This window comes from Callithrix jacchus, chromosome 10 (assembly GCF_049354715.1).
Source record: "Callithrix jacchus isolate 240 chromosome 10, calJac240_pri, whole genome shotgun sequence".
Classification (NCBI taxonomy): Eukaryota; Metazoa; Chordata; class Mammalia; order Primates; family Cebidae; genus Callithrix; species Callithrix jacchus.
Window position 1 is genome coordinate 101,258,766 of NC_133511.1, and position 24,114 is coordinate 101,282,879.

The 24,114-nt window shown below is 41.4% G+C and overlaps 1 long non-coding RNA gene across 1 annotated transcript in view; it reads right to left on the reverse strand.

Annotated features, from left to right (window-relative positions):
- The window catches only part of LOC118145483 (uncharacterized), a 196,318-nt gene extending 179,614 nt beyond the window's left edge, over positions 1-16,704 (reverse strand). The window contains exons 1-2 of the long non-coding RNA XR_004730612.3: positions 16,597-16,704; positions 7,521-8,051 (exon numbers count right to left, since the gene is read on the reverse strand). This is a non-coding gene — a long non-coding RNA (uncharacterized LOC118145483). The remainder of the gene's footprint in view (positions 1-7,520; positions 8,052-16,596) is intronic.
- Between the last annotated feature and the right edge of the window lie 7,410 nt (positions 16,705-24,114).

Below are 24,114 nucleotides of genomic sequence, written 5' to 3' on the forward strand. Positions count from 1 at the left end.
GAATGTGTCTCAAATGCATAATTACAAGTAAAATAAGCTAGACTCAAAAGGCTCTGTACTGTATGACTCTACATGTCAATTCTGGAAAAAACAAAACTATAGGGATTAAAAACAGATAGGTCAGCAGTCACCAATCTTTTTGGCACCAGGAACCAGTTTCATGGGAGACAAGTTTTCCACGGGATGGGGTGAGGGGGACAGTTTCAAGATGAAACTGTTTCACCTCAGATCATCAGGCATTAGATTCTCATAAGGAGCACAGAACCTAGATCCCTCATATATGCAGTTCTCAATAGGGTTTGTGCTCCTATGAGAATCTAATGACACTGCTGATCTGACAGGAGGCAGAGCTCACATAGTAATGCTCACTCACTTGCCACTCACATCCTGCTTTGCAGCCAGGTGATAACAGGCCACAGACTAATACCATGGCCTAGGAGTTGTGGACCCCTGAAATAGGTGGTTTCCATGGACTGGAGTAGGGGAAGAGGTTGACTAAAAAGGAACATGAGGGAATTTTAGAGGGTTAATAGGACTGTTCTATATTTCAATTATGATAGTTGTTACATGAGTGGAAATATTTGTCAAAATTCAGAACTATACACTAACAAGTGTGAATTGTGCTCTATGTAAATATAAATCATACTCAAAAACCTGACTTAAAAAAAGACAAAGTAAACAATAACCTCTTAGATATGCCATGTTTATAGTTACTAATTATTGGAATAGCATTGTTGATTATGAGAAAACATTAGAGAATCCCAAATTGAGGAAAACTACAAAATACCTCTCCAAAAGTGTTGAGGTCATAAAAGACAAAGACTAGGGAATCGGCCCAGATTGCGAGAGACCAAGTATACATGACAGTTTTAGGCAATGTAGGAATCCTGGGTTGGATCCTGGACTGTAAAAAAAGCGTTAGTGGACAGTTGACAAAATGGGGATTAAGGTCTGTAGATTAGTAAATTGTATTGTGGTAGTATTAATTTTTTGTACTCTGGTTAAGCAATATGTTACTATTAGGGAAGGCTACATGAGAAGTATACAAGCACTCTCTGTATTATTTTTGTAAGTCTAAAATGATTTTATCATAAAAAGTTTTTTAAAAATTAACAACTTCTGTTTATTAAAAGATTTGGTGGGAATGTAAAAAGGCAATCCACAGAGTGGGAGACAGTATTTGCAATACATATATACAAAGAACTCATTTCCATAATATATAAAGAAGTCTTAAATATTAATAAGAAATATATATAACACTCAACAGAAAAATGATGGAAACTGTTCTAAGCACTTCATAGAACAGGATATCCAAATGACAATAAACATAAAAGGTATGCAACCTTATTATTCATCTGGAATATGCAAAATAAGGCCACAACAAGATGCTGCCACACACTTAACAGAATTGCTATCGTTAAAAGGTCAATAATACTAAGTGCTGGCAAAATTAGAACTGATACATGACTTTCATACCTTCTTGGCAGAAATGTAAATTGGGACAACCTATGAACAGTGAATATATGCATACCCTATCCCCCATTATTCACCAAAGACACATACAAAAATGTGATGGCAGTACTATTTGTAATAGTCCCAAATTTGCAAATCAAATGCCCTTCAACATAAATTGTAGTGTAGTCATCCAATGGAATAGTATGCAGCAGTAAAAACGAAGAAACCACCACTATCCATGGCAATACCATTGAATCACACAACTGTAATGTCAAGCAAGAGAGAAAAAATTTATGCTGACGATAGAAGTCAGAATAGTGGTTACCTTCGGGAGGAGGCAGGCAGTCATGGAGGTGAAGGGGGACATGAGGGGACAATAGTTACACAGCTGTGCTCACTTTGTGACAGTACATTGAACTATACACACATCTGCATATGTGATACTTACAAAAAGGTTTAGTTTTTAAAATCTTTTGGAAGGCAAAGAATAGGGTGAGAAATAGAAGTATTTTCATGAAAATTTTAAAAATGTCTTTTGTTTTGAAGAAAACATATCGTTCTGTGTAACGCACTTCTCCACATGGGCAAATAAAACCACCTGGATAGCCCTCTTAACTGTAAGTATGATGTAACATTCAAGACTTCTCTATGCTAAAACAGTAGCAGCAACATAAGCAAATACCAAAAGGTAGTAGACAGAAAATTTACAGAAAAAATAACCACACATCTGGAGAACTAAAAGCAAACAAACAAAAATTCAAAGAAATCAAATTGGAGAAGTAAAAATACAGTATGTGTTTTATAAGATAATCAAACTGCCATGCCCATGGTGATTTCAGGAAGCTGCCTTCTCAGAGTGAAAGTCAGGGGTTACTCTGTGGGGTGAGGATAAAGAGCAAAAAGATACACTGCATAATGAAAGGGTGTCAGAATGAATAGAAGATAATTCCCTTGGACACGAAATGCAATGGAGTCAAGACCCATATTTTATCTCTGCTGGAGGCAGTCTTATTTGTTAGTAAAGTGCTGGGATAATAAACCATTGTTCTCCTTGCCAGGAATGTCAAAACAAATACAAGCTTCTTTGCTCAGTGCTAAAAATGTCTGAGCCTTTGGAGAACAGCTGGGCAGAAAGCAATCTTGTTCGATTTCGGCGCATTTTTCCCCAAGTATTAGGCTGTCCGAATGTAGCCCACATCAAAGCATCCCAGGCACCCAGTGCTGGGACAGACCTGTCATGAAAACACAGCCGATCAAACTCGAGCAAGCGAAACGCACAATAAAACCACTTTAAACCTGTCCAACTCTCTGTCTAAAGGAGCAAGGACTTTGAAGCATAAAAAAAAAGCTACTTTAAACAGATAATTCCTTTGAGGTACTTTTTTTATAAATATAAAAAAAATAATGTTGCTGTGCTTGCAAAATGCTGTATATTGATAAGCCTCTGGGAGCATTAGAAATGATGTATGATCTCTTGGCTACCAATACCAATGTTGCCTAAGGGACAGCTTCTCCTGAGAATTTGCAGAATTGTTCTCCACGCTATCAAGTCAGCTCTCATTAAAGCATGTCTTATTTGTGGTTTGTGATTTGTATTAATTTGGAGTATGTCATTTAGCATGTTTGGGGATTCAGGCAACTAAAAATTTAAAATGAATTCAACTGGCTTAAACGATAAGAACACTTCTTTTATCAAATAACAAGAATCTCAGAAGTCAAGTAGTCCAAGGTGGGTTAACCCAGTGACTCAATGATGTCATCAAGGACCCCAAGTTCTTTCCATCTTTCGGTTCTTCCATTCTCATGCTAGGTCCCCTCATGGGCATAAGATGGCTGCCACAGTTCCATGCATCACAGCTACATCTAAAAGTATCTAAAGAAGGAGTGTTCCTATAAGTTTTTCATCACTGAGAATAAAAAAAAAAATCTTTGCGAAAGGCCTATCAGCAGACTGTGTATCGGATTTCAGTGGCTAGAATTGTATCCCTTGCCTATGTCTAATCCAATCAGTAGATATCCACTAGGATCACAATCTATTAGACTGTGATCACAATCTTTTAGATCAATCTAATAGATTACAATCTATGAACCTATTAGGCTAATTGACATCTAAACACAGGGATGGTTTAGATAAAAGATAGATTCCCATCTTTCCGTGACTGGTAAGATGGTGGAGCAGAAACCCAAATAATGCGCAGTCCTGTCAACTCAGAAAAAAAAAGAATAGGCTGTTAGGTAGGCAAGCATCTGTGTCTGCTACAGTTGAGATGCAGGGTAAAATAAGTTTGGTCTAATTGAATTTTTTGGCTTAACTATGGTATGTATGAAAAAAATCTTTTTATTTACTTTTTTAAGAGGCAGAATGTTGTTCTGCTGCCCAGATTGGGGTTTAATGGGGCAATAATAGCTCACTGCAACTTCTAACTCCTGGGCTCAAGAGATCCTCCTGCCTCAGCCTCCTGAGTAGCTGGGACTTCAGGCGTATACCACCATGTCTGACTAATTTGTTTTTATTTTTATTTTTGTAGAGACAGGATCTCATTATGTTGCCCGGGCTGGTCTTAAACTCCTGGGCTCAAGCGATCCTCACGCCTCAGCCTCCCAAAGTGTCGTAATTACAGGTAGGAGCCACCATGCTGAGTTAAAACCTTTTGGATTTTGTGACTCCAGCTGCTGAAAATTATCCTAAAATATATTAGTTCATTTTCCCCCCTGCTATTTAAACTGGAGTGATACCTTTGGCATGTCATATCTAATGACACTTGCCTTTCCCCACCCTTTGAATCTCCCCCTTTATTTCCATCCTCAGGATCTTAGGAGTAAGTCTCCTCAGCTGTGTTTGTACAATGCTGTCTTTCTAGCTATAGATGATTGCAGCTGAGGTGTACAGCAGACCTTAGCTGAACCAGTCAGCTTCTTTCTCTGAGAATTTCAAATGGGGGCAGCTCTGGTTGCATCAGTCTCTTCATGTGCTTGGGTCTACAACATAACCTCTAGAATTGTGGGGCAGCAGTTTTTCTGTCATTTGGAACATTAAGCAAAAGCCAGTGTAAAAGAAAGTAAAAATGAAAAAGATACACAGTAAGAAGTTTCTTAAGTTTTGGCTCCATAAGACACTTTGAAATACCCCTTCACCACACACAGGCACGTGGGCTTGTGTATGTGCACACACACACCCCTCCAAATCCATATGCAAGCCAGCTTGAGGCAGCTTATGTTACTTGCAACCAAAGAGCCCTAACCAAAAAGGAACACAATGTCCCTTTGCAGAGATGATTGAGGACCTTGCAGAATGCTAGGGTCATCCTGAAGAACTGCCAGTTCTCATTTCCTTTGTGCATAGAAAACTGAAGACAATGAGTCATACCTGTCATAAATTCACTCCAGACTTTGCTACAGAGGTTGCCTTTGTTTGATTTAAATCTTTACTATTGGTTTGGTTTCTAATATTTGTTACTTTTTTCAAAAAGTATTCAACAAATCACTCAACGGTAGCAACAATAAATGACTGTGTATTATGTGACTGGGAGGTGTTGTGTTGTATTGTATCTTAGAGGGGTAGGGAACGGGACTAACATCTATTGAGTTCCAACAATTTGCTTTGCATGTATTGTTTACTTTAATTCTTACCACACACTACCTACTAGTTGTTACAAAACCAGGCTATGTGCAGTGGCTCACGCCTGAATCCCAGCACTTTGGGAAGCTGAGGCGGGTGGATCACTCAAGATCAAGAGTTCAAGACCAGCCTGGCCAACATGGTGAAACCTGATCTCTACAAAAAATGAAAAATTAGCTGGGCATGGTGGTGGGGACCTTATAGTCTCAGCTACTTGGGAGGCTGAGGAAGGAGGATCGCTTGAACCTGGGAGGTGGAGTTTGCAGTGAGCTGAGATCTTGGCCACTGCACTCCAGCCTGGGGAACAGAGTGAGACCCTGTCTCAAAAAATGTGTGTCTGCATGTTCTCACTCATAGGCGGGTGTTGAACAATAAGAATATGTGGATACAGGGAGGGGAGCATCACACACTGGGGGAGCTAGGGGAGGGACAGCAGGGGGTAGGGAGGGTGAAGAGGGTTAACGTGAGGAGAAATATCAGGTATAGGTGATGGGGGATGGAGGCAGCAAACCACTTTGCCATGTATGTACCTGCGCAACAATCCTGCATGATCTGCACATATACCCCAGAACCTAAAGTACAATTTTTAAAAAATGTGTGTGTCTGTGTGTGTGTATAACAAAACCCTTTTACCAGTGAGAAAGCCGAGTCTCAGAGCAGCACATTGATTTTGTTAAGGTCACACAGCTAGAAAGCCACAGAAGATTTTAAACCCAGGTCTCAGAAGAATCAAAGTTAATGATGTTTTCACTATTTCACATTGTTAAACAGAAGAAAAACAGTGCTTTAACCATCCTGGTAGGTAGACTCTGGTTGAATGACATCTGACTCTGGTTTATTCTCACAATATAGGATATTCTCTATCATCAGGGAAGGACAGATAGGGAGAATGATCTTCTAGCACCAGATCTATTAAGGGTATTTCTGCATTTTTTAAATTTCTAAATTAAGCATTGCTATCTCTAGTAAAAAAGAGGATAACATTTTTTGACACTTTATAAAGGTGGAAGAAACAAAAGCCAGGGAAGATTAAATGAGGGGCACAAGATACTCAGACACAGAAACACTTTGTAGCCATCCCTTCTCACTGTCTCAGTAGGTGTACATTCTCAAGCTGTTGATTTTTCTTGACTAATTAAAGATGGCTGAAGTTTTAGAGTTTGGTTTTATTTTTGTTTTTCTCCATCTTTCACATCTTCCAACTCACACACTGGCTGCTGCTGCCAATTAGCAAGAATGTCAGAGAAGAGTTAGTCCTGGCTGTAACCAGGCTAGATACAAACCTGTCACAATGAGATTAGGGGGATTCAAGCAAAAGCATTTACCTTAATGTGTTTCGTTCCTAGCAAAACAATCATGCAAATGTTTTAAGTCAAACTTTCCAAAACAGACACAGCCATGCGGAGCTGCCCATCTGAAACAGGTTGCAAGGGAGAACCACCATTTTTATCTTCTCCTACTGCTGTTCTGTAGGCCAGTTAACTCTTCTCTACCCATTGAATGTTTTCTATGTTTTCACATTAAAAACAAAAACAGCCAGCCAGTTGAATTGTTATAGTACAAAGAAATGTTACCCGTTTGTTTGTAATACATTCCAACATTACGGGAATGAAATGCAGAAAGGGAAATTTGGATCGGAGTGTTTCAAGCTGTCAGTAGCCCTTCCTGTAAACCTTGCCAATCTCAAGAATATCTTAAAGAATGCAGACTACAGGAAAACTCCAATTAGCCAAAATGCCCAGGGAATGGGAGATTCCAGGTTATCTCAGAATTAAGCAGAAAATCCTTTTCACTTCAACACTTGCCATTGAAGATCTCTGAAAAGCATGACTTGAGTTTCCTGCCTTAAAAAGCAGTTTGCTCTTTAATGCTTGTCTGATAGTTGAGGGTCAGGATAAGTATTCTGGACCCCAATTCCCATCATCCAGAAAAAGCAAAAAAAAAGGAAACAGGAGATTGGGTAGAATTCACACTCAACCCTAGGACAGGTTTTTTGAAATTCTTGAAGTGAGCCTTTTCCTTCTGGTATTTTGTTCCTTTCTACTTCTCTAAAGAGAGAGGAAAAGAGTCTGCTAAACCAGGAGTTTTGCCTGTATAAATTCCAATGAAATCAAGATGTTATGACATCTGAATGTTTTGTCTTTATGAAAGAGATGAGTAAGGTGTTGGCCATCAGGAGTTGGGAGCCATCCTCTTCCACCTGGTCTTGGATCTAGTACAGGGAGGCTTGAAAAAGTGAGTTCCCCTAGCCACATCCTACCCTCACTACCCCAACCAGAGAGCAGAATGGCAGGGTTCGTACAGTCAGTTATTTCTTCCCAGATCATTTGTCACTGTCTAGACCAAGGTTCCTCATCCTTGGCACTACTGACTAGGTTCTCTAGAGGGACAGAACTAATAGGAAGATGTATATACAAAGGGAGTTTATTAAGGAGTATTGACTCACGTGATCACAAGATGAGGTCTCACAATAGGCCATCTGCAAGCTGAGGAGCAAGGAAGCCAGTCTGACTTCCAAAACCTCAAAAGTAGGGAAGCTGACCGTGCAGGCTTCAGCTGGTGGTCAAAGGTCCAATAATCCCGAAGCTGGGAGTCTGATGTTCGAGGGAAGGAAGTATCCAGCACATGAGAAAGATGTAGGCTGGGAGACTCAGCTGGTCTAGTCTTTTCACATTCTTCTGCCTGTTTTTATCCTGGCCATGATGGCGCTGATTAGATGGTGCCACCCAGATTGAGGGTGAGTCTGCCTTTCCCAGTCCACCAACTCGAATGTTAACCTCCTTTGTCAACACCCTCACAGACACACCCAGGAACAATACTTTGCATCCTTCAATCCAGTGTCATGGTGACACTGGATGTTAACCATCACAGAGGCTGTTGTGCACACAGTAGAATGTTCCTGCTAGATGCCAGAAGCACTCCCCTCACCTCCTCAGTTGTGACAAACAACAATGTCTCCAGACGTTGCCAAAGGTTCCTGGAAAGGCAAAATTGCCCCCGTTCAGAATTACTGGTCTAAATGGAGGCATAATTATTCCTTTTCCCCCTCATCAAGATTATGAGTTTTCTTGACCTTGGCAAGTAATTTCATACCATATTTCCTATGCAATTTCATGGAAGAAAATAATTCTGATGAAAGTGGTATTTTGACTGGAATTGTATGAGGCAGACCTTATTAAAATACAACTGCAGGTTCTGCGTTGTTTACTGTTCTAAATTTCCTGAGGTCACCGTCATTATGGACATCGAGTCAAGCCTTAGCCGCAGCCTCTTATGTTGTACTGTCACCTTCAATTTCATGTCTGCATCTATCTCAGAAATACTTTCACTACTGTTGCTGCTTCCCAAGGCTTAATAGGTTTTTCACCCACTGGGTTCTTTTAAACCCATTATTCTTTCTCTCCCATGGATTAAGTTTAAATTCTATGTTCTTAAAGAATATTTTGTATATTTTAAAAATTGCTAAATTAGTTGAATTCAGGCAGTTAGTTCTAGATCCCTGATTTTAAGGGTACAGTAGTATTTCAGCTCTAGAAAGAGCAGAAGTTAAACTGTTGTGGAGAGCAGATTAGGAGAGTTACCTACATACATTGATTATCAAATTTCAAACAATTAAATTAATATCTCATATATATTTATATTATATCATGTATATATATGCACACAATTTTCCAGGTTCATCAGATTTTTTTGTGTATATTATTTTTATTTAGACGGTAAAGGACAGAACACAAAACAATAGGTGTTCTCTGACTATATAAAAAATTTTCATGTCCTTAAAGCCTAAAATATAACAGTTAAAACAGCTGTATAGATTATAGCTGATCCTTTTCTCTATTTAAAATTTTTCATAAATTCTTGTTTGCATACATTTAAAATGGCCTTGTTTTTCTGACATGAAAGTAACACCCTCACATGAAGTTCACTGGAAATACAAAAAGTGAAATGATGAAAAGGTACTTGTGATATTATCACCCAGAGATTGTCACTATCAACATTTAGAAAATGTTTCCTTGGCCAGGCGCTGTGGCTCACTCCTGTAATTCCAGCACTTTGGGAGGCCGAGGCCGGCAGATCACCTGAAGTTGGGAGTTCGAGACCAGCCTGACCAACATGGAGAAACCCTGTCTCTACTAAAAATACAAAATTAGCCAGGTGTGGTGGAGCATGCCTATAATCCCAGTGACTCAAGTGGCTGAGGCAGGAGAATCGCTTGTACCCAGGGGGCAGAGGTTGCGGTGAGCTGAGATTGCGCCACTGCACTGCAGCCTGAGCAACAAGAACAAAACTCTGTCTCATAAAAAAGAAAAAAAGGAAAATGTTTCCTTTCAGTCTTTCTTTCCTTTTACAAAACTTAGACCACCCTAGAGTTCTTTATTCTGAGTTTTAAAATCATAGTAAGCACAGTTATAAATATAACTAGTGTATTTCAACTGCCCAACATTGTAGGACTTTAGGTGATTTCCAGTTCTTCACCATTATATGTTTAGTGCTGCAATGAAAGTCTCTATACATAAATCTTTGCACACATGCCTGAGCAGCAGCTAAAACTTGAAAAGACAAATACAGGGTCAAAAGGTATGAATTTCTAAGACTCGATATATATTGCCGAATTACGTCGGGAAAGCTATGCCTATTTTCGGTCTTTATTGGCAATTTTCTTGAAGGGTTTCCATCTTGTTCTGTCAACCGCCAGGCCTATGAAGACATTTCCCATGGGACTTTCTTCAGATACGTCAATGTCAATGTAGTAAGATCCATCTTAAGATATCTGTCAACAGCCTCCCTGGACCCATATCAAACCATCTGTCAATGGCAACTCTAATATATTTTGGGAAGATGCTGATGCAGTTGCCAAAAAAACTTTGCAATGAAATCAAATTATCCAATCACAAGTTGCAAAATTAAACTGTGTTAATGATATGTGACAATTTTGTCACAATATCCAGAGACTCCATATTATAAATATGTCCTTGTAAATTTAAGGGCAGGCTGCAGGAGGGGGAATGGGAATTACCTTTCATGTGGATTCTGCAGAACTCACACAATCCTAACCATGTCGCAAAACTTGGCAGCAAGGATTGACTGCCAACCCCTAGCTCCAATCAAGACTAGGCAGAAAAACACCACTTAGATACAGGACTGTATGACTTAGCAAGGTGGATTAGTGTCATCTGACTATAACACATACAACCGTTACCTTGCCACCAAATGATCTCCAACTAAGTATGGTGCTCCCAGGAAATTGAAAGGATCAACCTTTTTACACTATATGAAAATGTTCTGTAAATTAGAAAGCATGTATACATGTATTTATAAGTACTTTTCTTGCTTTTTTTTTGAGATAGGGTCTCCCTCTGTCGCACAGGCTACAGTGCAGTGGCACCGTCTTGGGTCACTGAAGCCTCCACCTTCAGGGATCTAGTGATTCTCACACTTCAGCCTCTTGAGTAGCTGAGACTACAGGCACAAGCCACCACGCCCGGCTAATATTTGTATTTATACTAGACATGGGGTTTCACCATGTTGGCCAGGCTGGTCTCAAATTCCTGACCTCCAGTGATCACCTGTCTCAGCCTCCAGAGTGCTGGGATTACAGGCATGAGCCACGACACCCAGCCCATAAGCGCTTTTCATTACTGCTTATTACTGTTGTCATTGTTGTATTATTGTTCCGAGCTGACTCTGAAATCCAGAATCTAAAATATCTGAGAACTAATTTTTTTTTTTTTTTTTTTGACGCACAAAATTGGTGTAATCGTCTGGTCTTATTCCCTTACCAGATCCTCCCTGGCCATTTGACCCTCATAAAGAATCATGGAGCTGGAATTAGCCTGTAACTAACTAACTTCCTTCCTCCCTTTCTTCCCTTTCTTACCAGAGTCTCGCTCTGTTGCCCAGGCTGGAGTGTGCAGTGGTGGTATCTCTGCACACTCACTGCAACCTCCACCTAGCCCAGGCTCAAGAGATTCTCCTGCCTCCGCCTCCTTAGTAGCTGGGACTACAGGCACATGCTGCCATATCCGGCTAATATTTTATATTTTTAGTAGAGATGGGGTTTCACCATGTTGCCCAGGTTGGTGTTAAACTCCTCAGCTCAGAGTAGTCCACCTGCCTCGGCCTCCCAAAGTTCTGGGATTACAGGTGCGAGCTATTGCGCCTGGCCCCAGCCTTTACCTTTCAAGGGGCTGGTGTATAGACTAACTGTTCAAGTGGCCAGAGTGGTCTCTACCCTCAAATGGATGAAGTGTTCATGGGTTCTCATGGCTCTGAACCACTGGCTAATTGAGTCACTTTCTGAACTGTCACAGACAGTATAAACTCACCAGGCATTCAGGTTGTTCCTTAGCTCTCTGGGCCATATTATCTCCTTGGCATCTAGTCTTAAAGACAACACACCCCCAAAGTCAGAGCAGACAGAAACCACAAACAACACATAACAGACAGAAGTCAGGGGCCTACCGCTTTGCCAACGAGGCAGACTGGAAAGGCAGGCCTGACCCAAATCGCTTCTCACTATAAATAGCTTTATTAAGAATGGGTTGTACTTAGCCACCCCTCAGATGAGATCAAAGCGTCGTGAATGCATCTCCTACATGTGGTCTGTTGGGTATAAGAATCACCCAAATTCTTTATGTCCGTACACTGCAGCCAAAATTCCCCCAAATGGCATTCTCCTGGAACGGAGACCAGAATCTGGCTTATTCACCTGCATGTGTTCTATAAATGTATTCCCACCCTGAGTGCAGGAAAAGAAAGGGGGATTAGAAACACTGACATTTTTTAAGCACTTTACCCATTTTATCATATGTAGTTGTCCTAATAATCCAGAAGCCAGGACTTTTATCTCTTTCAAAGACGAGAAAAATGAGGCTCAGAGGGGGTAACTATCTCACCCTAAGTCACATAGGAAAGAAATGGCAAAGCCAGGACATGAACATGAATCAAACTGCTCAATTCTTTTTTTTTTTTTTTCAGACGGAGTCTCGCTTTGGCGCCAGGCTGGAGTGTAGTGGCACAATCTCAGCTCACTGCAACCTGTGCCTCCCGGGTTCAAGTGATTCTCCTGCCTCAGCCTCCCAAGTTGCTGGGAACACAGTTACCCACCACCACGTCCAGCAAAGTTTTGTATTTTTAGTAAAGATGGGGTTTCATCATGTTGGCCAGGATGGTGTCGATCTCTTGACCTCGTGATCCACCCACCTCGGCCTCCGAAAGTGCGGGGATTACAGGCATGAACCACTGTGCCCAGCCTCAAACTGCCAAATTTTAAGGTCTCTGTTATCTTCATCATCACATAGCAAGGGTCTCAAGTAGACAAATTTCTTATGGATTAACTTCTGAAATGGTCATGTCCCTACAGAGGCACAATCTTCTATCTTTGCCTCAGAGTTGCTGCTGAGCTGTTGCTAGGAAGGAAGGGGGAGGAGGTGCATCTAGGAGAGTTAGTCAGAATGAGGACCCCAGAGGTTCTATCACTTTGATGAAAAACTAACATTATAAGGCATGGCACATTGCTTATAAATTTGTGCAATTTTTATATGTTAATTTATCTGAATGAACCTCATCTATCCTACATCAACACAAGTAATTTGCGTATCTTTTTGCAGATTTTTGTTTTGTCTTGAACTCCTAGGGCCTAAGAGCCCTAATCATCTATATTATACCTAGAATTCAAATTATTTTTCCTTTTCCTTCAATCTTGATTCAGTGTGGAATTCAGAGTCAGTGCAGACAACTCAAGGGTATATGATCGTTGCAGGAACAGGCTGCCCAGCCAGGGTCACATCTCCTAGTCCTCTGAATCTGGCTGGGCCCATGTGGTCACTTCTAGTCCAAGGTATTTAAAAAACAGTTATGCTCCTTCATGTGTCCTCTTTTCTCTTCCACCTGGTTGCAAAGAACTTTGCCAACTAGACATGGTAGCTCATGCCTATAATCCCAGCACTTTGGGAGGCCAAGGTGGGAGAATTTTTGAGGCCAGGAATTTGAGACCAGCCTGGGCAACATAGTGAGAACTTCATCTTTACCAAAAAAAAAGAAAAAGACATGGTGGTGTGCACCTGTGTACCAAAAAAAAAGAAAAAGACATAGCAAGGCATGGTGGTGTGCACCTGCGGTCCCAGCTACTAGGGAAGCTGAGGCAAGAGGATCACTTGAGGTCAGGGCTACAGTGAGCCCTGATTGCACCACTGCACTCCAGCCTGGATGACAGAACAAGATCCTATCTCAAAAACAAGACAAAACTTGAATATGCCTCTGAATCAACTGGAAGGCTGTTAAAATACAGACTGCTGGGCTCTACCCCCAGAGTTTTTCTTCAGTAGTGTTGGGACCTGATAATTTGCAAGTCTTACAACTTCCCAAATGTTACAGATGTGCTGGTCTGGGCACCACACATTGGGAACCACTGCCCTAGGGCAACACCCTCGCCTAATACTGGCTATACTTTAGACACCCCTCCAGGTGTTTTAAACATGTTGATGCCAAAGCTGCAACTCAAATCAGTAAAATCAGAATATCTTGGGGATGGGGCCCATGTGTTAGCATAAAGCTCCTCAGGGCATTACAAAATTGAGTTCAAATTGAAAATCACTGGTGTAAGGTGGAGCCTTAAGATTGGAGAAACATTGGTTCTTAAATCACTGAGTGGGGGAAAACAGCCTGCCTGGAAGAAATACCCACGTTGGATTGTTATGCGAACAGGAAATAAACTTTTATTGGGGTAGGCTGCTGAAATTTTAGAGATGATTTGCTGTTGCGGCTGGCATTACCTTACAATGCCCACTATTAAGAACCAGGTTGAGGTCGGGCTCGGTGGCTCAGGCCTATAATCCCAGCACTTTGGGAGGCCGAGGCAGGTGGATCACGAGGTCAAGAGATCAAGACCATCCTGGTCAACAAGGTGAAACCCCGTCTCTACTAAAAATACAAAAATTAGCTGGGCATGGTGGTGCGCGTCTGTAGTCCCAGCTACTCGGGAGGCTGAGGCAGGAGAATTGCTTGAACCGAGCAATTGTTGCAGTAAGCCGAGATCGTGCCATTGCACTCCAGTCTGGGTAACAATAGCGAAACTCCGTCTCAAAAAAAAAAAAGAACCAGGTTGCAAACATTCTCTTGCTTCTCCTTTTAATTCTTGCCTTGTTCTGCTCTGAGAGTATTGATTTGATTAGAGTCTGCCGGTGGCCTGTATTTTCTAGAGGTGGAACTTTCAACAGAAATAAGGTGATATACAGCACACATAACATAGGTATAGCCTCTCTTTTTCTCTCTTTATTCTTGTGGCCAGAATAACAGGGTAGCTCTAGTTCATCTTTTTCCCTTCTCCCCGCTCATTCACTTTTTCTCTCCTTGGAAACACATTCCTCCTCCCACCTGGAAGCAGGTTCAATACCCTCAGTTAAGAATAGGTTTTCACTCAGTTTGAAAGGACTTGGGTAGCCACCATTCGGCAAGTATTCTGGGCAAAGGTGACAAAATGCTTTCCCTTTCTTCTCTGAGATAGCTGAAAACCAAACCACAAAATACCTGAGCCAATACGCATCAGCCAGAGGCAGAGGACATGGAACTAGAATGTTGAACAGGTAATTCCTGAGAATTTGCACTTGAACCACAACAGGCAAGAAGCATGAGATCCACTACTGCTCAAATTTGCATTACGGTTTTTCGCCAAAGCTCTCTCTAAAAATAAAGTGCTACTTACTGCTCCTGTGAAGGCACAGCTGAAAAATGGGGCTGGCCAGCCAAAGGCAGGATTCATGTGTTTCAGAGCCCCCAGGCCAAATGTGTTCATGGACCCTCCGTTAGCTAAAAAGATGGTGTAATTGAGATAACATAAGCATTTAAAAGGCATGGTGACCAAAAATGGATACGGATGACTTTTATTGAGGAATCAACCCATGTCTGCGTTCACTCTAAGGGAGACTAACATCATATGAGCAATAAACCTGACAGATTTCCCCACTGCCCATAAAAATGTCAGGATTTTCGATTGACAGGAATGGAAAAGCTAATGGCTCTAAAAGCATATATTGCAAATTCTGCCTTTTCATGATAAGGGACAACAGCCTCAGTTGAGAATAGATTTCCTGGCTGATGATGAGGAAGGAGACCCAGGCATCTGGGGTCAACTTCTCCCTCAACTTCCACAATGCATTTCAATAGAAGAAAAGACTGGCCATTTGGTGCCTCCTGAATTTACCTTCCTGTAAATAACATGATTGGTATGACACTGTTTTTACTTAAAACAAGATCAAACCCAAAAACCTTTTCACATGTGATTCCTAAAACTGTAAACCCGAAACCCTTTCATATGTAAGTTCTAAAGCTGTAAACCCAGAAACCTTTTCACAGGTAAGTCCTAAAGCTGTAAATCCAAAGCCCTTTCTCTCCTGACTTCTAAGGCTGTAAACCTAAGATTCTTTCACGTGTAATATCTAGAGTGCAAGCCTATATAAAGGCGGAACCCTCCTTTGTTGGACGAGCTGGGTAATTTGGAACCATCGCTGGGCTCCAGGCCGTAATAATAATAATAAACTCCTTCCTTCCCCATTTGGTGTTCGAGAGCTCTGTTTCCCGAGGCCCACTCCTGCTACAATGGCTGTGAAATGACCCACCCCCACCTCCCCCCCCTCCGCGTGGCTCTTGTTCTTTGAGCTTCCGCTTAACTTTCCCTAGTGGGAAATGGACAACTTTTTTGGTTGTGAGAAGCGGAAAATCCAACCTAAGATACTGCTCAAAGAAATGTTACTGAATCATGTACTCAGTGTCTGAAATCAGGACTTACTTCAGACTGATTGATTCGAGGGCTCAAGCACTGTCCTCAAGATCCAGCCTCCCGCTTGTTCTGGTCCTGACTTGATTGTGTTCTCAAACCAGTGTCCCTCAATAGATGCGGATGGCTACAGCTGCTCCAACCTCATACCTCTCAAGTCAAGCAAGGATCTAATGAGAGTCTCCTTCCCAGAATTCCCAGCAAAAGTCTCATTGTGTCTCTAATTGGCTCTAATTAAGTCACATGATTATCAATAAGCCAATCATTGGAGTCCAAGGAAATGCAATGCCTTGATGGGCTTAAACTTAAATCACATGCCCTACTCCTGGGCCAGGGCGAGTCATCCTGGTAGAAGGAAGAAGGGATGGTGGAATTGTCAAAAGGAGGAGGATTAGATTCTGGATAGCCATAAAGGAACAGATGTCTGGCACAGTATCCCCGACTTCCAGGGCCAATCCAAGAAAATTCTTTAACTGTTTTCTCCTGAGAGGCAGCTCAGCAGGCACATATGATTCCCTACAATGCATTTCCAACTAGCCACAATAAAAGGGGAAGGATTGAGACAGGAATACGCCTGAAAAGGTAACAGAATTGAGGGGGGAGATCTCCTGAGGAAGGAAGAATGAGAGTGTAGAGTGGGGACTGTGTTATGCACTCTACACATCATCGTTCCCCTGGCAGAGCAGCCCACCCACACAGGAACTGGATCCCAAGTGCTGCTGATGTTCTCTTTTCGATGGATACTCACCAGGCGGATGCTTCCTTCCTTGTTTGCTCTGGGCCTCTTCTCTCCGGCCACTCTATTGACACACACATAGATCCTCTTCTGATGCTCCATGGAAACCAGGGATGGAATGAATCAAAAGTGGTCAGAGGAACCATTGTTCTCCCTTGTAAAATAACTGAACCCTTGTTAATCTGCTGCCAGCCTTACATTTCTCCCAGAGAGATCTCCACTGGATGGAGGCTGTAAACAGGAAATTTGAAACCCTCAGTCATCCTTTGTGTTACTTATTGTTTGCAGGCAGCTGCAGGGTATTTGCCACCACAGAGCTTGTGTCCGGGGTTGAATCCCAGTAGGGAGATGAGCAGCATAGTTTCTAAGACACAACACAAGGAGGAGAAAATACACTTCTTCAAAAGGAAAGCAGAAATAAGGCTCAGAGGTTAGCTAAGATGCATTTTTCAATGGGTGACAGATTTGCAAGGATAGTAAAATAACTCTTAGTTTTACTTTGTGTACAATCGGCATGCCCACACACTGTGGCTATAGGAAAATGTGAGAATTTTTTAATTTCCTGTAGTTTGGCTAAAGATGGACGATTACTATGGACGATACTGAAGCTTTGGGGTAACAGAAGTAAATTGCAAAGTAAGGTATACTTCAGAAATACCAGCAGATGCAGCTGACGTCCAGGCTCAAGAAATCCTTGCTAGAAAGATGGTACCATGTGGAGGATGAGTGCTAGGACCCAGACTGTATGAATGTGACTCCCAACTCTGACACTCACCAGCTGTGGGGCTTTTTCTGCTTATTTCATCATCTATAACGTGGGTATAATAATAGTATGTACCTCACTGGGTTACTGTGAACATTATATAAGTTACTATGAATAAAGTGCTTAGAACAATGACTAATGCATAGTAAGAGCTTGTATGTGTTAGCTATCCTTATTTTTACTAAAGAATTCTTCCCCAGGTAGGTAACTGGATTTGTTTGTTGAGTGAACATAGATGAATGGATAAAATCAACCTTAGCATTCACTGCACATAGAATGCCAACCTCTCAGTCCCATTTTTCCCAAGTTCATTTTCTCAGCTATGACTGGTGGTGTGCAGTGAGGCTCAGACCTCCTGGTTGTTTCTTTCTTTCTTTGAGACCAGGTTTTGCTCTTGTTGCCCAGGCTGGAGTGCAATGGCACGATCTCAGCTTACCACAATCTCCGCCTCCCAGGTTCAAGCGATTCTCCTGCCTCAGCCTCCCAAGGGGCTTGGATTACAGGCACAGGCCACCATGCACAGCTAATTTTGTATTTTTAGTAGAAATGAGGTTTCTCCATGTTGGTCAGGCTGGTCTCGAACTCCTGACCTCAGGTGATCCACCCACCTTGGCCTCCCAAAGTGCTGGGATTGCAGGCGTGAGCCACTGAGCCTGGCCCCTGGTTGTTTCTAAAGCCTTCTTGCGTCTCCACTCTGCAACTCTCCTGGAAGCCAGCCATGCCCCTGCCAACCCCTCACATGTCTAAAAAACAAAGTGTAGTCTAAAATCCATTCAGGGAAAAAGTTTTCTTTAAATAAAAATAAAACAAAGCAATATTATCTGTGAAACAAGCACTTAACTAAATGGAACATTCTTCACTGTATGGAAGGACTTTGAAATGAATCAAATACATTGCTGAGTACATTCGATGAAAATCTACATGCTGTCTTGGGCAATCTTCCAGGGTGTTTGATTCTGTGGAATTGCTGCACCTTTCACTGCCTTGAGCAATTTTACAATTTTGTAAGTTGCACCTGATTGCAATACAAGTGATTATTTTCCATGGACATGTGTATGAGTTTTCTGTTGCTGTTTTAAAAAGCTACCACAAACTAAGCTACTTGATATAACATATACATATTACCTTGTATTTTCTGTGGCTCAGGAGTCCAGGCACAGGTTAACTGGGTCTTCTGCCCAGGATATCAGCAGGTTGAAATAATGGTGTGGTCCCAGGCTTAGGTTCCTCTCCTAAGTGTGTTTTGTTGGCAGAATTCATCTTGTGGTTGAAGGAGTGAGGTCCCTGATATTTAACTGGCTGTCAGCATGGGCTGTGCTCTGCTTCTAGATGCCACTGCCATTCCCTACCACGTGGCCTTTACAGCTTGGCAGTTTGCCTCTCAAAGATCAGCGGAATCTTTCCTACTTTAAATCTCTTCATTTAAGGGTTTGCTTGATTTAGGTCATACCTACTTGGGATAATCTCCCTTTTGATTAATTTGTCTCAAACGTTTAATTACACCTGCAAATTCCCTTCACCTTTGTGAAGGTTACTGATGTAACCTAATCATGAGAATGAAATCCATCATACTCACAGTCCTGTCCATACTCAAGAAGAAATTCTACAGGGGGTCAGCTGTGGTGGCTCACGCCTATAATCCCAGCACTTTGGGAGGTCGAGGCGAGTAGATCACTTGAGGTCAGGAGTTCAAGACCAGCCTGGCCAACATGCTGAAACCCCATCTCTACTAAAAATAAAAAAAAAATTAGCTGGGCGTGATGGTGCACACCTGTAGTCCCAGCTACTTGTGAGGCTGAGGCAGGATAATTGTTTGAACCCAGCAAGCGGAGGTTGCAGTGAGCCAAGATCTCACCACTGTACTCTAGCCTAGGCCACAGAGCAAGACTCCATCTCAAAAAAAGAGAAAGAAATTTTGCAGTCTCAAAAAAAAAAAAAAAAAAAAGCAGGGCATGTACACTAAGAGCTAGGAATCTTAGAATTGTGGCCACCACAATATGCAATGAATTTTGACCATTGTCCCTATTATTCCCCCTCAAGCCAGTTTTTGCATCTCTTAAGCAAATTTGTCAGCATTCTTGTTTGTTTTTTTTGTTTGGGTGTTTTTTTGTTTGTTTTGTTTGAAACAAGGTCTTACTCTGTTACCCAGGCCAGAGTGCAGTGGTGTGATCATAGCTGCAGCTGCTCACTGCAACTTCGAACTCCTGGGCTCAAAAGGTCCTCCCTCCTCAGCCTCAGCTAGGAATTACAGGCACCAACCACCAAGCCCAACTAATTTTTAAATTTTTGGTAGAGATGGAGTCTTACTATGTTGCCCAGGCTATTCTCAAACTCCTGAACTCAAGCAGTCCTCCTCCCTGGGCCTCTTGAAGTGTTGGGATTACAGGTGTGAGCTACCACACTCAGCTGTTGGCACTCTCGATTGCCCATAGGTATATCTACTCTTTGATTGCCTTTGAACCTGTTATAACATATTACTGTTTTCCTCATTAATTAATGAGTTAAATAAAATATTTGACATCCAGTCATTTTCTGTTTGTATGAGTCATGGTTTTACTTTTAAAAATATCCTATTTTAACATCAACTTTTATATTAATATTTATTGCACAAGTTTTCTTAAAAATGATTGATATGTTACTTACTTTCACATGTGCAACTAAAGGGCTCTTTCCCTTTTCTAGAACTTCTAGCTCTTGAGACCTAATATTATTTACTGCTGGGAAAGTATAATGTTTCTGGCTTTTACTAGCCTCATCTTAAGCGGCTTAATCCCGGCACCTAGTAATAGAACTACCACTGCCTTAGCGTTAGAGAAGAGCAAACAACAACCCCACCTCACCGCCCCGAGATTAATTTCTTTCCTTATGAACAAAAAATACCAAAGGGCCCTGCTGACATTTTCTTCTAGAATCTTGGGATTACAGGATTTTGCTACTGGAAAGGGCGGAGGATTTTTCTTCTCTCTATGCTCAAAATCACCATCAATGCCTTTGTGAAAACAGATGTCAATAAAATTAGATGTTATCTTCCTGTGCCTAGCGTGGTGCCTGGTGGGTGCATAGTAGGTCTTCAGGAGATGTTAGGCCTCTGCTTCCGTTCCAGCCATACTGTGAAGGGTGAAAAGAGAAGAGACATGAAGAGGCTTCTGGGTTTCCTGCCTGTATCCTGGCATCAAGCTTGTTGGCGGCAGGGCCAGCCTCTCACCAGTGAGCAAAGCACGTATGTAGCACACTCCTGATAGCTCTCATGAGCAAAGAAAAATCTTGCTCTTGCAAGAGAGGTGAATGAAAGATTAATGCCAGTTAAATAATATATAATAGTAAGATCATTATCCTGTCTTCTCCCAGTCAACAAACTTTGTAATGTGTAAACACTTATTGGGCATACAAAATCAAACTACATAAACTGTTGTAAAGTGGAAGGAATGATGCTGATTAGTCTGGCAGCGCACAAGAATTGTATTTCATTTCTCTCTTTCGAGTGAGGAGCCAGGCTGACATTCTGGACAATCATGGCAAAACAAATTTCCTGTCGAAGTTTAATAGGCAACCATTCAATCTTTACAACTGGTGCCCCCCCCATTACACACCCCCGTGCTAACTTTCTCACAAGCTTCCTCTCTTTCTACCTTTAAGAGCAAAGGCTGGAACATCATAGTTTTGTCTTCAAAGCCATCAGCAAATATTGATCATGTTTCATCAAGGTGTGTCCTGGAGAGACAGAAAACCCACATAACTGTCTTTTTCCATTTTTTCTTACTACGTGCTAAGAATGAAACAACAAACTAATATAGAAAAAGCCTTAAAGAGGGAACTTAAGATGGGGGTTGGGGGAGGTATGGTTTGCAGAGTAAAAGTAGAAAAGACATTAAGTGTGAGCAGTGCACATTTTTGAAATTGCTTCTGAATCCACTATTATAGGTTACATTGTCAGCAGGCTGTATTGATTATTCTTAGGTAATTTATTTGTAGAATTTCTGCTAATGGACACTTCAGGATCATCTTTTGCATTTAATGTATCTAATACCCATTGATCAGGTCATTGGCTTATTGGTTACCTACTTTGCTGCCAAATGATTCTCTATAATTGCTTTCTTCATTACCCATTTTTATTCCAGGAGCAGCTTCTATTGTGTCCCATTACACTAATGGAAATTATTGATATGGAAATTAGTAGACACCGAGCTTAAGAATTCTATGATACGCACTCACATTGCATTTCTTTAAGTTGTAGATGTTCTTGTGTAATTAGCAGTAAATATTGACATGGTGAAATTAGTGAATTTAATTCAAAGCAAGAGAACCAGAAGCATCTTTAGAAAGAAAACACCAAATATTTTGCATAGCTATGTATACTTTAGTAAAAATAAATACGGCAAGTTTGGTGTTTATGTTTAACATTGTTTAGCATCCTGAGTTAAAGACAAGAGTGTTTTTGATTCTTGTTGCTATAAGCATGCTCATTTTCTAGGTGGAAAAGTTAGCCTCAGGCTGGCTAAGATCTGTGTTGTGTTGTCCAATATGTTAGCCACTAGCTACATGTGGCTGTTGAGCACTTGAAATACAGCCAGTCTAAATTGAGATGTGTTATAATTATAAAAGGCACACCAAATGCTGAAGACTTAGCATGAGAAAAGGAATGTATAACATCTCATTAATTTTTTCATTGATTATAGGTTGAAATGATAATATTTTGAATAGTCAGTCATAAAATGTTATTGAAATTCATTTCACTCTCTTTCTTTTTCCCTATTTTAATGTGACTACTAGAAAAAACGAAATGATATTATGTTGTTCGCATGACATTTCCGTTGGACAGCACTGGTCTAACACAAGTCCTAAGTGGGTAGAGTCTAGCACTTCACTGTGCCATATGGTCGCAAGTAGTCTCATGTGATAATTATATTTAAATGTGAATTATTTAAAGATAATACTTCTAAAATTCAGTTCCTCAGTTGTGCTGGTCACATTTCAAGTGCTATTGCTCTATGTGGCTGGGAGCTACCAGACTGGACGACACAGATAGAGAAGCCTCATAGCATCCCAGAACGTTGCATTGAAAAGTGCTGGTTGAGGTCAGGAGTTAGAGACCAGCCTGGCCAACATGGTGAAACCCCATCTCTACAGAAAATATAAAACTTAGCTGGGTGTGGTGGCATGCACCTGGAATCCCAGCTACTCAGGAGGCTGAAGTAGAAGAATCACTTGCACCCAGGAGTTGGAGATTGTATTAAACCAAGCTCATACCACTGCACTCTAGCCTGGGAGACAGAGCAAGATTCTGTCTCAAATAAAAAAAAAAGAAAAGAAAAGGAAAGTGCTGATCCAGCATATCACTAAACAAGCATTAAAACTGAGAATTTCTAGGCTAGGTGCCGTGGCTCATGCCTGTAATCCCAGTACTTTGGGAGGCTAAGGGGGATGGATCTCCTGAGGTCAGGAGTTCAAGACCAGCCTGACCAATATAGTGAAACCTCATCTCTACTAAAAATACAAAAAATCAGCTGGGCGTGGTGGCAGGAACCTGTAATCCCAGCTACTTGGGAGGCTGAGACAGGAGAATCACTTGAACCCAGAAGGTAGAAGTTGCAGTGAGCAGAGATGGTGTCATTGCACTCCAGCCTGGACAATGAGAGCAAAACGTGGTCTCAAAAAAAAAACCAAAAAACCTGAGAACTCCTCTCTGCTCCAGCCATTGTCCATGGAGACTATAATGAAATGCCGTGAAAATAAATGTGTCATATTAAAGGTAAAACTGTGCAAATAGTGATAATGCATAGTTGGCAATGACAGTTATTAAATCAAGTATTCATCCTTGGAAAGTCTAATCTCTAAGCACTGCTTAGAATATTGCTTCAGAGATGATATTTATCCATTGGGGTGACCACTTAATTTTGAAGGACAGAAAAGATGCAAATTAGGCAGAAAAAAATTGGAGACAAGTATAGCATTTTAATAAGTTGTAGTGAACAAGAACTTCCATTTTGGCTCTAATCTCTTTGAAGGGGCTTGGAATTTAGACGACTGTGGTCCCCCAGCCAGACAACGCCAGTCTTCCTTCCTCTGTGCCCTGCTGCCTGGAGGTTAAAAGAGTAATTAGAACTGTGTGTTTGTTTAAGGGGACTGGGGGGTGGGGGGGGGAAGTCACAGATTTTAAAGTAAACACTTAAGGGGAAATTTCTATAAAGCCAAGAGTCAAAATTATTCCTAAACCTAAACCCTCAGAATCAGAAACCAAAATTAATGTCATCAGTTTCTCTTTGCTTTCGGCTGTGACCTTTTTGTCTCTCAGCGGCATAGAAGGCCCAGGTATCATCCGACAAATAAGAAAAGTAGATATAGGAGTAAAAAGAACTGGGGTCTCGTTTTCTTTCTTCAGCACACTCTCTTTTTCGTGGTGGGAATGGGAGTGTGTGCCCAAACACGTTTATTTAAATGTACATTCGATGCAACCACTCTGTAGTTTTGTTATGTTCATTCTGTGTGTCTAGAAGTGAAGATATCAGGGAAATTATCCCTTATTGAGTGCCTGCATGTTATTATTCTCTCCAGTGCTCAAAGGAGGAAACTAAGTCTTCCAATGATAACTTCCATTGTTCAACGTCAGCAGCCTGTTAGTAACTAAACCAGGGTTTAAACTCAGGACTTCCCTGAAGCCAGGCTCTGTTTTACACCAAAAAAGCTCTTCTGGGCACCGAGGCAGGCACCGTGGGTTCCCTGCTGCCAGAATTAATGTGGGTATAAATGAGTTAATACTGCGCACTGCT